At 43.0% G+C, this 16,351-nt stretch overlaps 1 pseudogene; it reads left to right on the top strand.

The window, feature by feature from the left end:
* Positions 1-9,255: 9,255 nt before the first annotated feature.
* Positions 9,256-15,460, top strand: LOC134141532 (acetylserotonin O-methyltransferase-like; annotated as a pseudogene).
* The last annotated feature ends 891 nt before the right edge of the window (positions 15,461-16,351 follow it).

Below are 16,351 nucleotides of genomic sequence, written 5' to 3'. Positions count from 1 at the left end.
TTTCTGCCCAAGCAGGTTCTCACAGTACAGGTATCTACAGGGTAGGCCAGAAGCTGGGCAGTGGGTTTCAGCTAGTTCCCTTGTAAGCTGCTGTCCCTCTGCAGCGCTGCTACCTGTGGGTTACGCAGCATGAAGGTGACTTTGCCAGGAGCTGCAGCCTGTGAGTAATTTGTTCTGAACACTCGCTTGCTCTCTAGACAAAGCAAGGTGTTACATCCTGCAGCAGCCAGACACAAGCACAAAATGAAGAAATGAGGTTGACCAAGCAGCTAGCAGCGATGTGTGGGGCTGGCTCAGTTCCTTGTTGATCTCCCACCCTCCCATCCTTAAAAAAAGAGTTCAGAGAAATGATTTTGCTTCTTTAGCTGCACCAGTAGTATTATTTCATGCTAAAAATAGCCTGAAGGAAGCGGTGGAATCTGTGAATTAATTACCCTTTTAAGTGAATCAACTAAGTGGCTAAACGTGAACCCTGTGCTTTTTTCACCAAGGAAATATTAATTTTACCCTTGAATGAGGAGCGCAGTAAAAACAGCCTGTGTTGTGTTCTAGAAAAAGAAAAATCCTTCCTGACCTTTCTCCTATACATCTTTTCCCCTCGAGAAAACTTATGTCTGTGGACTGTCATTTGCTTATGTGGCTGCACTGTTTCTTGAGCCAGCAGACAGGCGAGTTCTGGTCAGTATGCTGTGATGTGTCGGGTTGTGTGTGCGGCTGCATAACCTTGATGAGTCAGAGAATTCCCATCTCAGCTGATGCCAGTGGTAATTCTGCCCTTGAAAAAGAGCAAGACCAGGTCATTTTGGTTTGTCAAAACTAATTCCTCAAATGTAGTACCTGTGTGTGTTAGTTCTCAACTCTGAGAAAGTGCCCTGGTCTGCATGTCTTAGACATTACTTAGTAGCTTGGAAAAAAAATTTGAATAGGCAAGATGCTCACTTGATTCTGACATATCTTTTAGCTGTAACAAAATAGAAAGACACTGCAGGTTTAAAGAATGCCCATCATGACCCATCATTACCTGGAATACACAAGGAAATGAATCAAGTGCAGAATAGTGATTGCAGAATTTGAGAGCGGTCAGTGTTTAGATGGTGACAAACCACCCTCTCTTGCTAGATGGCTAAGGAAATGGTGTAGTAGAGAATAGGAAAAAACATTAGGATAGCAAAAGTAAACATTTCTCTATATGCATTTTGAGAGACCCAGAGCTTCGAAACCATAGAATAATATTATGGCAGGTCTCATGTGCTATTACAGATGGATTATGTTTATTTGTATCCTCAGTTCTACTTCTCGTATTTTCTACACAGTTTTAGTCTGCTTTTCTTTCTGAGTCTCTGTCCTTTCTAGTGTGCCTTTCCCCTTTCTGTCATCTGTTGAGTTCCTTCTCCTTGACCCAAAGATCAAGGGTTTCTTGAATATTTTAATGAATATTAAGCAATATTCAGCAATAGGTATAGTTGCATCCTCCCAGCATCTTTTAGGCAAATACAGGCCAGTCAGCCTCACCTCCACCCCTGGAAAGGTGATGGAACAGCTCATCATGGATGTCATCTCTAAGCATATGGAGGAAAAGAAGGTGATCAGGAGTAGCCAGCATGGATTCACCAAGGGGAAATCCTGCTTAAACAATCTGAGAGCCTTCTATGATGGAATGACTGGCTGGGCAGATGAGAGAAGAGCAGTGGACGTTGTGTACCTTGACTTGAGCAAGGCTTTTGACATTGTCTCCCATAACATCCTCCTAGATAAGCTCAGGAAGTGTGGGTTAGATGAGTGGAGAGTGAGGTGGATTGAGAACTGGCTAAAAGGCAGAGCTCAGTGGGTTGTGCTCAGTGGCATGGAGTCTAGTTGGAGACCGATAGCTAGTGGTGTCCCCCAGGGGTCAATACTGGCTCCCATCTTCTTCAATTTATTCATTAGTGACCTGGATGAAGAGACAGAGTGCTTTCTCAGGAAGTTTGCTGATGCTACCAAACTGGGAGGAGTGGCTGGCACACCCAAGGGCTGTGCTACCATTCAGAGAGACCTGGACAGGCTGGAGAGCTGGGCAGAGAGGAACCTCATGAGGTTCAGCCAAGCTAAATGTAGGGTCCTGCACCTGGTGAGGAATAACCCCATGCACCACTACATGATAGAGGTTGACCAGCAGCTCTGTGGAGAAGGAGCAGGGAGGCCTGATGGACAAGAAGTTGACTATGAGCCAGCAATGTACCATGAAGCCCAGTGGTACCCTGGGGTGCATTAGGAAGAGTGTTGCCAGCAGGTTGAGGGAGGTGATCCTGCTGCTCTACTCTGCCCTGTAGAGGCCACATCTGGAGTACTGCGTCCAGTTCTAGGCTCCCCTGTAAAAGAGGTTGGGAGGTTGGGCTATATGATCTCCAGAGGTCCATTCCAACCTCAATTATTCTGTGATTGTGTGATCCTCTAACCTTTCTGTAAGTAATTTGCCACCAGCACTGTTTAGCATTGTTCTAGCAAAACTTTGAGGAATGTGATCTGTGAGGCTGCTACACATAGTTGGATAATACAATCTTCAGACTTCTCACAAAAAGCATCTTCGCTGCTTGATAATTAGCTCTTTGTTTTTCCACCTGGTGAATTTTTGGCTGTGTTGCTCTTCCAGCTGTGAGATTGAAGAGCAGTGATAGCCTTTGCAGAGAAATCTGAGGTCAACTATGCAAAGGTCCTCTGCAAGACAGACAGACAGACTTGAGGCCAGGCATTTTGCTGGGCTTCTCTCTGGACATATGAGAATAATGACTTATGCCCACTTATTCTGTGTTATTTTGTTTTTCTTGGTGGTCTGAACTGACTGAGCTCTTGAGAGCAGCACAACAGGAGAAGTAAAGGGAATTTTATTGTTCTTTGTGATGTTTAAAGAGATTCTGTAGGAACCAAGCAATAGGATGAAGGTTTACAAGATACTGACTTCTATGTTTTGGATGATGCCCATGTAGTGCAGGCAGTTCTAAAATTCAGGCCCTTTCACAGTGTTGGAGCTGGAAGTTTTCTCCAATGGATGCACATGGCTCTTGTGGACAGAGTTCCATCCCCCCTGCTATGGAGTTTGTTGCCACATAGGCTGTGATAAGTTTTCTGTCTCCCACTAATGACTTAGGAGTAATGAGTAAAACCTGACCAAATTTGGGGTTAATCAGAAAAAAGCAGAAGGGTTGAATGCACCATGCAGGAAACCAACTCCAGACTGAGACAGCCTGTGCACAGCTGGGCTATCCGAGGACAGCTGTCCCCAAGAAGACTCAGTTTGGTAGGGCAGAAGCTTTTATCATCTGACCTAGGAGATACATAAAAAGGCAGAAGGCTTCCCAGGGGTAGCCAGGGTAATCTGTCTTGTTGACACACTGTTTTTCCACTTCCTTTACACTTGTGAAAGAAGTTTGGTTCCAGCTGAAGGATACCACTTCTTTTGTGAACCCTGACTCTTGTTGGTCCTGCCTGTGGCCTAGGCAGCTAATCACTCAGTTGCAACAGAAGTGTGATTTTATATGTATGTGTATCTAAGTACATTTTCCTCCTGAATTCTGCACACTTCTCTCCTGTAGTCTTACCAGTTATTCCCAATAAAAAATAGATTTTAAGCTTGAATCTGACTAGTTACTTCTTTGGGTAACAGGTTGTTCCATGACTGCAGCTGAGTGCAGTACTGCAGAAAATGCCACAGCCAGGATCTTTCAAAGTGATCTTTCCAAATCCTTCAGGCCCTTATGGAAAGTTTCAGCCTGCATACCTGCTGCATAGGAGCCAAGTCCAGCATGCTTGCTCATGCCTGCTGCTTGTGTTCCTTGCTGTGATGCTCATGTCTGCTCGATGCTAGCTCACGGATTCCTTGTTGGTCCATCTGTTTTGTTGGACTTGTTTACGGGACTACCTATACCCTTTGCTTCACAAAGCTGTTACCCACCTTTCCCTGTTAGTTTGCCTAGGTGATTCAACATGTTTTCCCTTGCTATTCGGGGCAAGACTGAACAATGTACCTGGAAACTTCCTATTTGCCTTGGGGAGGTGATCAAGAAGTGTTTCCCTAACTAAAATAAGAGAAATTCCTCTAGTTTTTATCATCTTTGGTTTTCATTCTGGTTATCGGGAGCCATAAAATAGTGGGTTTTTTTTAATTCTGCGTGTATGTAATGATGTGACCTCTCTGCCTGAGTTCCTTTTTCTGTCCAACAACAATTCCAGAGATTTGAAATTTTCTCAACCCAAATTCAAACAACTGCATGTTAAAAGCTTTACTTTTACTGTCCCTTGACTGCTCTCTTCACATTTCTCAAGACTGCTTCCTCCTCCACTGTTTCCTTCTCCTCTCTTTACATATCTGGAGGAAACATTGTAGTTGTTACTGTGAAGGTATAAGCAATAGGTTGTACAACATAACCACTCAGAACAGCAGGCGACAGCACTTAGTGACCTAGACTGTTGCTCAACACTAAAGTCTGCTGAAACTCACTCAGATGCATTTTCAGACCCAGAAGGTCTCTCTGTCCCAGTCCAATAGATGTGGCTGCTGCTGTTCCCATTTACAAGTTTAGCCAGCAGCAGGGCTCAGCACGTATTCCAGAGATGCACGCACGCGCGCACACACACACACACACACACACACAGGATTAAAATTCATAGAGCTATACAAACACACCAAGATCTTCCCAGACTTACAGCCCCTACGACCTCCATCCCCTTTTCCACTTGCTGGCATTTAGACCTTGCAGCACTCACATGGAGAATAGAGAGTGAGATTACATAGGAAAGAATAGTCAGAAATATAACTTAATAAGAAGGTAAGCTAGACTGCAGTGATCAGACGCAGGGTTCAGTAGATGGATATGCTAACTGGCAACCTGCTTGTACAAAACTACCACCTTTTATCCCCCTTCTGTCCGTTTTTCTACAGCTGATACCCCCCTACCACCTATACTTGTCTCTCTCTTTCTTCATCCCAGTCTTGCCCAAATAAGCAACGCCTTCCCAGTGACTTTTGCTCTATTTGTGCCACATCTGTGGCACATCTAGCACCACTCCTCAGTTCCCCAAGCCTTTCACAGCACCCTAACAGGGATCCCCACCGCCAGACCTGCTGGCCTACAAGGTCCTGCTCCCCCTGCCCCAGTGCCCTCTCCAGCGTCCGTGGGGGTAGCCTGCCTCATGTCCACAGCACTTGCACCCCTGGTGTCCTTCATGCTTGGACCTAGAATGACAGTGGAAGAGTGAGCATAGAAAAGGGTCAATATCTGTGAACGTGTGTATAACAATATTAAAATTATTGTTATTATTATTCAGACTTTTTTCTGTTAAAGAAGCCTTTCTTTTGCTGTGATAATTAGGTCTGGACTAATAACAATTCTTTGATTCAGCCCTTTAGGATTTTGTTAGACTAATGGTGGATTTTTGGCTCTGCATAGATGTTCTACATTTGCCCATAACAGTGATGCCTGGTGGCTCAATAAAAACAATATTGCCTTTGCTAGTGAGGAGCCACAGGCTTGATGCTAACTTTGCTTTCAGTTATCTTTGCAGGGCTCCAGTTCTGGCCTATCAGGCTTGTTATCAGTACGTTCTGAGAAACTGCAGTTTGAACCAGACCTTGATGCCAGATGTCTGTTGCTATCTACCATCCCACACTTAAATCTGCCATCATAACAAAGGCCTTGAAAATATGGGCACAGGTTGAAAGCAGATGTCCCAGGATCATAAAGAAGTTACTGATAGTCACCGCTGAAGTAGTATAGCCTTGAGCACTGCAAAAAGACTGCTTTAAATATAACAAACAAAAGAAGCAGCAGCTGCGCAACAGAAAATAGTGGAGAAGCAAAATAAGGGACTTCTGCCTAGAAAATTAACATTCCTGGGGCTGAGCTGTTATGTAACCCAGGTTACAAAGGCTATAAACCATCTGGAAACATCTAACAAAAAGACAAATTGAGGGGAGACGAGTGGGAAATTGTCATCCCGGGCACTGTGGGGAGCACGCCCCCTGCACTCCCTGCTGGTTCCTGGTTCTCCCAGCTTCCCTCGCCTGCTCCCTGCCTGGCCACCCAAGGGATTTAGGGGTGGTCAGCCACTCGTCGGGGACTATGCATCACTGTATGAGCATGCGTGCATGTATTTTCCCTCACAAACTCTGTGCATTTCTCCTCCCTAGTATTCTAGCCCCTCAATAAAGCCTTGTTGCACATCAACTCAGTTCTGGGCAGGAACAACATTTTAATGAAACTGCCAATAGGGTTTATAATGGTTTTCAGAAAGTCGAGGTACATCTGAAGAACTGAACATGCTAATACTTTATATCTTCCAAAAAAGTGCTGCATCTATGTTCTGATTTGCTGAAAGTGGTTTGATTGCTAACAGGATGAAACACGTTGCTTAAAATAAAGACTATTTGTGTTACAAATTAAAGCTATCAGACCTTCAGGAGCTGACAAAAGCAGATAAAACTCAATATTTTTTTGTTTTAGAGTAGTTTTGGAGAGTGATTTAAGCTTCATATAGTTAGAAAGATACATATTTAGCCTTCATCCTTTGCCATCTCTTGTAGCTTTAAAACAGGCATGACTTTTTGAAATGGAATTCAATCTTTGATCAGCAAATGTTTGGTCTAATAAATGAAGCAATGCCAGTAGACCACACTGCTGATTTCTTCTTTCAATATTTACAGTGCAAAAGGAAGATTGCAGTCTAAGGTTATAATATGAATGTCAAGGATGCCAAAGTGTGACATTTCTTAGATAACTCTTAGTGTGAGATGAGAGTTTAGCTCTTAAAGCTTATTGAAAAACTATCCCCCCCCCCAAAAAAAAATAAAACAAATGAATTTTAAAACATTGAATTTTTGAAATGCTGATAGAATTTCATTTTTATCTGGAGACTAAATAGTCTAATACTACTATGCAAACTTTTCTTTCAGGCCCTTAGTTGCCAGAAATACAAATATTTGAATATCTGTACAGCTATCTGCCTATTTCACTTCTGTTGTATAATTCTCAGTGACTAGTTTCAGTATTAACCTGACTCACAATTTATCTCCACTTTTGTTTGTTCATGGCTTACATTTAATTCTTGTCCTACTGTATCAGTTAATTACCTTATTCTACTTTCCAGTTGGTTTCCAGGTCTCTCTCAACTAGGAGTAACTAGGAGCATACATATTTGTTTTCCACTGGTGGTGGATTACTGAGGGTCTGGATGAGGAACTTGTAAACCTTTTTTATTCCCTCTCCCCTCAGCTAGTCCAGCATTTAAGAAGTTGGAGCCTGTATATCAGTTTTTTTCTCCTGAATGCATGGCATCAGGACCATAGGGTAGAGAGAGGGGAGAAACTTTCTGAAAATGCAGGGAACATACCTAATCCTTGAAGATGTTTAGGGTCCAGAACAGTATGTAACAATACAAGGCAGTGTGTGACCTGTCTGTGTTTGAAGATGATGATCCCAGTCTACAGAGACCTCTTGTAACAGGGTCCGAGCTGAAGGGGAGTGGGAAAGCTGTGAGCCAAAGCTCCTGAGTTTCCTCCAGGAGCTTGTGCATGCCATCCTAGTGTGTGCTGCTGCCTCTCTGTGGCTTTTCTCACTTGTAGACCTTTCAGCCAGCGACTTCATTCAGATCTCCTTGCCTCAGTGCCCACTAGGCGACTCAGCAAGCATATTTTCAACAGGAACTAGGGCTTCTCTTGAAATAGCAATGATACGCCCTCAAATACCAGTTTTGTGAGTATTTTGCATGTGCATACCATTGTAGTAAAACAATTCTGATAATATACAAGTCATTGCAACAATGAATCAATCTTGGTGAAACCTTTAACCCCACATCTATCCATTCTCTGCATTCATAGGTCTTTATTTCTGTAGTCTCAGCTATTCTACAGCTCTGAAACAGAGCTGAATGCATTACTAGGTTTTACTCATGAAACATTAGTTATCAGGAAGTCTCATCCTAAGTGTTGCTGAACCACCCTTCCCCACAACAACATTTTCAAATGCCCCTGAGGTACAAGCACAGGATGGTACCAGAGACCACAAGGGTATAAACCCAAATCACAATCAATTACTACTAGATTTTAAAATCTGCTGAATTAGACTTACCTTATCATATACATAAAACTAAGTAATATCTAGGAAATAAAGACTTAATAGAAATGTTGTGCTGGGACAACAAGATGAAGCATAAATATTTAAAGACACACCTAGCTAAATTATATAAGATGTAAAATCGTAGTAGCTGTTCTGAACCATATGTTAATCAGGTTATATTGCTCAAGTTTTGCATCTTTGATTACTTAATCACTGAAGTATGGAGAAAAGTCACGACTGAAAAAATGCTGTTTTGTCCTCACAAGTTCAGCATTGTATCCTCTGAGTCATTATCTGATTTAAAGTTATTACTTGAAAGGTCACTAAGCAATGTAAAAGCATTGAAAGCATCTTTTATTGATTGAAAAGGTCTGTCCTCACTGATATGTGCATCTGCTAGCACACAGAAATTGATAGGAAGATGACAGACATTTACAAACCTGAGTAACAAATAATAGGGCAGAAAGGTCTAAGGAAAGGAATACAGAGTTTTAAGTTTCTGATGAAATGCCAGTCAGGTATGGTCTCCATGATATATGGAAAGGCACCTGGAAAATATGTGAAAGAAAAAAAAATAGATTTAATTCCTAGTAGACTTCATGTGAGTGAATGTTGTCAGAGCAAATCAGTCATTGCAATAAGGCAGCACAGTGAACAGATTCTCTTACCTCTTCCTAAGAATGACTGCTTCTGGACTTACATATGCGTATATATCATAACGAGTCCCAGGGTTACCTAGACCATCGCATGCTACAGCAAGTTTCAGCTCCCCACTGGCTACTCCTCTGAATTTCCTTTTCCCTTCCTGGGGTAGAGCTTGCAAGCCAATGTGGGAAGCACACCCAGGTTCCCTAAAGTCTGGATGTAGCAGGACACTGCTACATGTGCGTGTACATAAAAATGGAAAAAGCAACAAACTGGTGTATAAAAATTATCTGGATTTTAAAATCTGCTGAATTAGACTTACCCTATCATATACATAAAACTCAGTAATATCTAGGAAATGAAGACTTAATAGAAATGTTTGCTCATATAGAAAAAACTAGTATCCAGGCAGAAATCCTTCTGTGTCTTGACTATTCCGGTGACTTGATGGGCCTAATTATGGTGGGGTATGTTCTTCTCCTCCAGCTCCTTGTATGGACTCTGTTCTCAGATTCATCCCGCCATGGCTCTTCTTCACTCCATAATAGTTATGCTGATCCTCCTTCCTGCACAGGTAAGGTCTGAGGCCTTGGACATGTGATCCAGAACCCATGGCTCAACATGTCTCTGGGTTGTAGCTGGCTCAAAGCAACCACTGTGCGTATGTCTCTAATTCATGGGGAGGGAGAGGTGACTTGCATTAGCGTGCTCTGAGAGGAGACAGGCTGGTTCAGGAGTGTGCCCTGACCATTCTCAGCTGAGCTCATACTCCCTCCTCCTTAACCTCCACGAAAGGTGCAACTTCTACGTGAAGAAGCGTGTTGCCAAATTGTCTTCATTCCTCTGGTGTCAGAGGCCATCAGACTGGCTGATATATGCAAGCATCTCTAGCTGAAGGATCTTTTTTCAGTGTCACAATTCCAGCCCCTCTGAGCAAAGCTGTTTTTGAAAAAGTCCTGAAAAAGGCTGTGCAAAAAAAAAAAAAAAAAAAAAAAAAGGCTGTTTTGCAGTGATTTCTTATTTGCTTGTCGCAAGCTTTCAATTGTTTCTGAAATAGTAGGTTGAGTAGTTAACCACTGAACTGATGATACCACTTTAGTCTGCACTGCTTCTTGAGCCCTGTACTTGAGGACGAAAGCTCCGAAGAAACAGCAATGAACCTAGCAGAAGTTCAAGTTCAAGAAGTTCAAGAAGTTCAAACCCACTGAATCCAATGTATTTTGTAACGGATGTGTTTCTCAGAAGCAATAGGATTAAGCGGATCACCTGGTGTGCTCTGAGCCTGATGGAAAGAAGCTTATTTAAATTAAGAGGAGGAGAGGATCTGTGCTTCAGTACAGGAGGAAGATGGGCTCCACAGAAGACCCTGACTACCCTCAAATCATATTCCAATGCATGAATAGATTTTTAGTCTCAAAGGTAAGAAATATAAATCGATACTGGATAGACGTCTAAGACTGAAATGTTCAAGGCCATGTTTTTGCTAGCATACCACCCAAACAGCAAATTTTTTCATGTGTTCATATAGAACAATTCTTTCTCCCACCTCCCTAATCAAACTTGAAGCTGATAACATATGTTTATTATATCACTTCAAATGGAAGAAACATGGTCTGGAACATGATCTCTTTTCCAGAATGCATCTAATAATGGCAGAGAGCCAGTGTTAATTTCCTTAATGTTTGCTGATGCTGTTTGCACGTGTGTGTGTGTGTGTGTGTGTGTGTGTGTGCATAAAATTCTTCTATGCAAATTCAGTTTTCATACTTTTCCTTTACAATTTATGATGCTTTCAAAATTCATATTCATCTCATATTTCTGAGAAATAATCTCAACAGTGTTCTTTCAAAAGGGGAAAGGAATCTCTGTGGATGTTACCAAATCATTGTAGACATACGCAGTTGTTTACAGCTTGTGCATGGGTCAGTGTTTAGGAGAGTTTGTATGAATACTCAAATATGCTATTATTTATGAACTTCAGTGTGTACAGTCAAAGAAGGATATTTTCACTGTGTACACTGAGATTATATCTGTTTGCCAGAAGGTTGCTGGCTTGTTTCTGGAGTTGGTACTCACACTCTTCTTTCATTCGAAAAACTGCTTCTGCTGACCCGAAGAAGGCATTGATTTTGACTGAGAGAAACTGCTGCCTCGGAGAGGCTGCTCTAGCCAGGGATTTCAGTTACAGAAACTAGACTAGTCATGCATGTAAGGGTTATCCAAGGAGGGCTGACAGACTTCCTACTGCCTCTTCATAGTTGAATCACAGACTTACAGAATGGTTGAGGTTGGAAGGGACCTCTGGAGATCATCTAGTCCAACCCCTCTGCTCAAGCAGAGTCACCTAGACAGGATTATTTCTAGGCGGGTTTTGAATATCTCACATCACTGCAAAACACAAAACACTCCCCAGCATCTAACAAGAAATATCTGCTCTCTCCAACACAACAGCATTAGAAATGCAATAGGCCTTGGCACTTTCTCCTGATTCACTTCCACTCACTGACACCTTTCTTGACATCCAGGTTTTGTTTACTGCCTGCGAGTTGGGACTGTTTGATCTACTGCTGGAGTCAGGAGAGCCCCTGTCTTCGGATGCCATTGCTGCACGCTTGGGTAGCAGCCCCAGCGGGACAGAAAGACTTCTGGATGCTTGCGTGGGACTGAAGCTGTTGGCAGTAGAGGTGACAAGAGGAGGAGGTAATAATGGCAGAAGAAGGGGAAGAAGCCAAAAGACTGAAAGGTCTGACGGTTTTGAAAGCAAAGCAAGGTGTGTGTGTGGAGAGAGGAGCTCCAGGATTAGGCCAGTGACTGTAGGTGGCAAAAAGAGATAATTGCTTGGGAACAGCAGCCTTTCTTTGGCTGAAAAAAAAAAAAACTTTATAGCCATAAACTTCTATTTTTTGCAATAGCCTTAGGTGACCTCATACAAAGATATTTACTATCTCTACATAGCTTGCCCCAAGAATACTCTGATGTGTAAGCACGATTTGAAACTTCAAAACCAAACCCCAAAGTAGATGTGGAATGTCATGATTTCAAAGTTTGTTTTGATTTTGTTTGTTATTTTTTTTCCCATACTCCAAAACGTTTATTTAAGTTGCTGGTCAGAACCGAGAGTGATGCAAACTTGAGCTGGCCCTTGAGACTTCCAGTCCAAGTAGGCAGGAAGGAATCTGCATCCATCAGACAGCTGATCAGGACTAGCCAGAGACTTGACAGTTTCATGTCCTGCTCTGGCTTGTGTTCTCTTGAGCTGTTTCAAGGCTTACAGCAGCTGCCCAGCAGTGGCAAGGAGAACAGCATGAGCCTTTGCATCTATTTATATGTCTTCCCTGGGCCTGTCCCAAGGCAAGTAGGGGCATGGGTAGCCCTGCAGGATCTGGATGTGCTCTCCACATCACGCTGCTGCCCTAGTGTGAGCTGAAGCCTCAGGTCCTTTACGCTACCAGAGTGGGTGATGCCACTGGGGCTGCACTGGAGGAAGCAGGAGTGATTTCCACAGTGTGTGCTTTGAATGTTTGTCTGTCTGCAGAAAGGGCTGCCCTAGTTCACTGAGAGGGGGTAGGTGTGGGGAGCATGATGTTTTCTGGGGACTTGAGTATCCCACTTACCCACCTTTCCATTCAGACAGAGAAGACTTCATCATTGCAGTAGCTTTTACAGGAGGAGCCTGTCAGGAGAATAAAGACTATCGAGTAATGATAAAGATATTTCTGCTGTGAAGAGAAGGTGTGAAGATGGGGCTGGAGGCTCACTTTCTCACTTTCCCAGCCTGCGCAGCTAATGAGCCTGACCACTGACACATGCAGATTCCAGTTTCACCCCTTCACTCCAGAGAAGTTTCTGTAAAAAATGAGACATTCTTTTTCCATACTGAGAATCTTTCACTGTAGCACATTCATCTCATATTTCTGAGAAATAATTAATTAACATAGCACTGGAAATTTTATACTTGTTAATGCAGATAAAGATTTTATTCTGAAACAGGACTCAGAACAATTGCATTTGATAATGTGAGAGTCCCACTCATCTGAAATATCTTGCAGCATCAAGAATATCCATTTTTTGGACACTCTGATGTTTTGATTAGAAATAGATAAATGTGTATGCAACCTTCTGAAAAACATATCACAAGATGTCTTTGGCACATTCACAATGGTCATTGAAGGAAAAATCCTTTGGAAGCCTAAAAAGTGCCACGCATTGTTGGAATTCACTAGTCTTAATTCTCTATTCAAATGAATGCATTGCAGTACCTGTCTGGAACTGTACATTTTAAGGTGGGTTTTATACGCAAAGAGGATTTGTTGCATGGCAGTAGAATCAGAGATTAGTGTTTGAATTAATACTCTTGATAAGAGTTGTACACTGAGAATCACCAAGGACATTATAAGCTACATTTTCACTTGCTGTCTCTGTTTGCAATACTAGATCAGAAGCCAAAATGCTGAAATTCATGGCTGGCCAGAACTCAGTATGGAGTATATGTGGTAGAGATGTTCTTGCTGCATTTGACTTTTCCCCTTTCAGGCATATTTATGACCTAGGAGGTGAGTGTCACTAGATCTTTTACAAGGTTTGAAAGGAAAAATAGCAGGATGTATCCAAGAATCTTGTCAGCAATAAATAGAGCTTTCTACTTTTTGGGTTGGGTTGGAAAGGAAAATATAGTAGTGAGAATATTAGAAAGCTGCATCTTTTTCTCTAGAACATCTTGTAAGTATAAGCAGAAGCTCATTTGCCTGTTTATTTGGCAGGGTTTGATATTCTTCTCCTTCCTTGCTTGGTACATCCCTCTGGTGCCAGCATCTCTCCCTCTTCCACTTCAGTCATGTTAGGTAGGGAGACTGTCTGTAGCCTCTCACCGCAAAGGACCTCGTTGTTCCAGCACTGCTGAACGCTGCCAGGACTCATGGGAGCTGGGAGTCTCCATCACGGACTCCATCCACTCCCTTCCCACTGCGTGGTTTAGCGGCTTTTCTTACCATTTCCTCTCTTCCAGCTGCCAGAGCAGCTCTAGCTGAGGAGGTGTGTAAGAGCTGCCAAGGCCAGGGGCTTAGCCCACAGGCCTGGCTGCCACGAGCCCAGGGGCTTCTTGCAGAGCAGACGGAGTCCGTGGCCACGCTTGTCCCTCTTCCTCTGCTTCCATGACAGCTGAGGGACAAACGTGCGAACGAGGTGCCGTGAGGCCGAATGCACTGCTGCCTGCGTCACCGCACAGGCATGTTGATGAGCGGGGTGGTTTTGTGTCAGCACTGACCACCTCTGCTCTCTCCAAAGGAGGTGGAGGGGCTTTGGCGCAGGAGTGTGTTTCTGTGTACCCAAACTCCACGGTCACAATTTACGACCTGCCAAAAGTCGTGCAAGTGGCCAAAGAGTGGTTTGTTCCCTCGGAGGAGCATCGGATCGCTTTCCACGAAGGTAAGTGCCGACTGCTGCGGGGAGGGTGCTGGTGTGTGCTGGAGGAGCGTATGGCTGCAGGATGGTGGATGCAAGCGAGCGCCCTGGGTGCTGGAGGCCACGTAAGCCTGCTCGCTCACCTGGCAGAGGCTGGGAGTTTGTGGCTGTCAGTGCATTTGTACGACCTTGCCTTGTGAAGCATCTGGTTGGAAAGGCAACAGTGCAGAAGGCTAGCCTTCCCTCAAGAGGCTTTTTCCTAAAATATTTTATTTAACATTTAGAACTTGTGACAATGAAATGAAAATACTTGCTTAACTTAGCTTTCTAAGTTTCTAGATTTTATATAATATATATACTCTTGCTTTACAGAGGACTTTTTAAACACTGAATTCCTGAAACTGATCTCTATATGCTCGCAAAGATACTGCATGACTTGGATGATGATAAACACAGGCAGTTCCTGGCAAAAGTCCCCTAGGTTTCCAACACTGGTAAGCATGAGCTCTTGAAGAGCCAGGAGAGTTTCATCTGTCAGTTAGGTGAAATAGATAGTCTTGATGGACAATTTGGCCAGTAGGATTTCAGTGTAGATGTTTTTTGTTTTAGCCCATCACTTTCCTAAGTGGTGTGCAGTTGAGTTGGATGGGGCCCAGTTCTACTTCTTCCAATTCCTTGCCTTTCAAACTTTGTAAAAGAAGATCTAGTGACACTCACCTCCCAGGTCATAAATATGCGTGAATGGGAAAAGTTAAATGCAGCAAGAACATCTCTACCACATATACTCTATATTGAGTTCTGGCCTGCCATAAATTTCAGTATTTCTTCTTCCGATCTAGTATTCCAATTCTAGGCCCCTCTCAAATACAAATCTCCTCTTTCAAGATATTTAGGGGTAAGAATTGCAGATTTTGGGCAGTGTTTAGGTACTCAGGCAGATAGGTCATAGTAGAAATCCAGTTAAGCATCACAATAAACCTTTGGGGCTTGCTCATTATTGTTTTCTATGACGTTAAAATCTCACTTAACCTTAAACTGCTTCGTACTGAAACCAAAGGTTAGGACCCTGCCTAATAACTCAGGTGAAAATACCTTATCTTCTCACATCTCAACATGTCTTATATCTCCTTATGGAACCACGTGGTGGAGTGCTGCTGATTGAATTACTTCTGAATGAAAATAAAAGTGGATTTATATTTAGCCATCTGTATTCTACGCATATACCGGTACAGACTGAAGGGAAAGAGTGAACACCAGCAGAGTACAGCAGTCTCCTGTAGGCAGCTGACTTCATATAGATTCAAGTCAAGAGAAATGGAATCTTCTAGGATGTTATTTGAGGAGGGAAATAAATTCTGTCTTCCTCTATCTTGTTAGTGCATAAGTGGGAAAAGTGACAAACTTTTTGTAGGCAATAGTCATCAGCTTAGCTCTAGCTAAGGCATTGAACCCCACTACAAGAATCTCTTCTTCTCCTCCTCCTTCTTCTTCTTCTTCTTCTCCTTCTTCTCCTCCTCTTTCTCCTTCTCCTTCTCCTTGCCCTCCCCCTCCTCCTCTTCCTCCTCCTTCTCTTCTCCTCCTCCTTCTCCCTCTTCTCCTTCTTAGTTCTTTCTTAGTTTAGCACGGTCTCTGACAAATAAAAACTTTTATTGGTTTCCTGCAAAACAGGAACAATCATGGCACTGAGCTCTGAAGCATACATTCATATTCCCCGGGGACAAATGTACCCTGAATAGACTAAGTTCTAACTCATTGTGGTTTGTCACTTTTGAACTTGTAATGCTGTCTCAGAGGGTAGGAATGAGGAAGGCAGTCAGTGCTAGTTGAAGTGGGAAAGAAAAAACTGAGCAAGCAAAACATTTCCCCTTCCCCTGCCACAGTCTGTGACACACATTCATGCAGGGTATACAACAGGATTCACAAAAGGATTGGACACTCACAGGGCAGCAATGTGATTTATTATTGGAGAAATAACTATACTTCTTCCAATTCTTAGGATTTAGGCCCTGAATTTCTGGATGTGAACAGTCTATAAATACCAGATTTTAGAGGGAAACTTGTTCCTGAAAACAGTTTCCCTGTAACCAGCCAGAAATTAGGTAGAGAGACAAGATGGTCTTTGGGTTGTGAGTCATTTCATCCATGGCAAATACGCTTTCTGCAAAAGGAAAGAGTCCCTTGTATGATGAGACGGACTTAGAGGGGCACACAAGACCAGC

Source organism: Rhea pennata, chromosome 1, assembly GCF_028389875.1.
Source record: "Rhea pennata isolate bPtePen1 chromosome 1, bPtePen1.pri, whole genome shotgun sequence".
NCBI lineage: Eukaryota > Metazoa > Chordata > Aves > Rheiformes > Rheidae > Rhea > Rhea pennata.
The sequence above is the reverse complement of the archived record's forward strand: the minus strand, read 5'-3'. Positions and strand labels throughout refer to the sequence as shown.